The sequence below is a fragment of the Macaca mulatta genome, chromosome 17 (assembly GCF_049350105.2).
Source record: "Macaca mulatta isolate MMU2019108-1 chromosome 17, T2T-MMU8v2.0, whole genome shotgun sequence".
Taxonomy (NCBI): domain Eukaryota; kingdom Metazoa; phylum Chordata; class Mammalia; order Primates; family Cercopithecidae; genus Macaca; species Macaca mulatta.
The window spans coordinates 24233582-24234755 of NC_133422.1; the positions used below are offsets into that span (position 1 = coordinate 24233582).

Consider the following 1174-nt stretch of genomic DNA (forward strand, 5'->3'; position numbering starts at 1 on the left):
TCAGGAGTTCGAGACCAGCTGGCCAACACAGTGAAACCCCGTCTCTACTAAAAATACAAAAATTAGCTGGGCGTGGTGGCGGGCACCTGTAATTCCAGCTACTCGGGAGGCTGAGGCAGGAGAATCACTTGAACCCAGGAGGTGGAGGTTGCAGTGAGCCAAGATGACGCCACTGCACCCCAGCCTGGGCGATAGAGCAAGACTCCATCTCAAATCAAAAAACAAAACAAAACAACAAAACAACAACAAACAAATTTATAAGTTCTGGTGTTTACTCTCTGTAATCTTGATCTCCTCTGAAATCCTCTGTTGAAGACAGAAACCCATCATCTCCCTGGAACTCAGCCAATGGCCTGAAAAGATACAAATAATAAATACCACTTCTCATTTGCATCCTGCTTTATAGTTTACAAATCAGTTCATGTGAAAGTCATGTGGGCCACAAATGGTGGGGGAGGCATAATCAAACATCTGCCGAGTTCTTTCTCTTACAAGATAGCAGTCATTATCAGGGTAGGAGACAGACACAGGAGTTTGCACAGTTCTCTGCAAAGCCCATAAAATTGTATGCAATCTTAAAAAGTAACCAACGGGGTCATCTTCCCTGCAGCATATGAACATGTTTCTTTCTGCCTCTTTCCAGCATGCTCTACAAAATAGTCCCGGTAATCGCCCATGTTACCAAGTCAGCCGTCCATGGTTGCTCCCTTCCCTGACCTAAAGAAAGATTCAAGTTCAAGTTAATGCTGGAGACACCTAGGCAAATGCCCAACTCCCTCCCAGGCCATTCCCTCCTCCCACTTTCTAACCTGTAGTCAAACAGCCTTTTAAAATCCTGTGCTGATTATTTTTTATCCTTTGGGATGCTGGGACTGGGACCCTGCAGCCCAGGCTCCTTTTGGCAGCTGGCTCTCTCTGTTTGGCTCTGCCAGGAGGGGTACTAGAGGAAGGGAGCTGTTGGCTTCCTGTTCCTAAGAGTGACCGTGATCAAAACACCTCATCCTGGCAGCTGCAGTTGCTTCCAGTTTTTCCAGTATTTCCAGAATCAGCCTCACCACCTCCTTCCACTCAGAGACACCAGCACCTACTGGCTGGCATCCCCTTCTCAGCATGAGGCATCGGGGCCAGCCAAGGGGGACCTTCCTAGCCCAGAGTGCTGAGTCCTCACCCTGCA

General features: G+C 48.2%; 1 long non-coding RNA gene across 1 annotated transcript; it reads right to left on the bottom strand.

Annotated features, from left to right (window-relative positions):
* Nucleotides 1–387: 387 nt before the first annotated feature.
* Nucleotides 388–947, bottom strand: LOC114673541 (uncharacterized). The gene is made up of 2 exons (XR_003724291.2): nucleotides 810–947; nucleotides 388–717 (listed from the first exon to the last, which is right to left on the bottom strand). It is a non-coding gene; the product is annotated as an uncharacterized LOC114673541 (long non-coding RNA).
* Between the last annotated feature and the right edge of the window lie 227 nt (nucleotides 948–1174).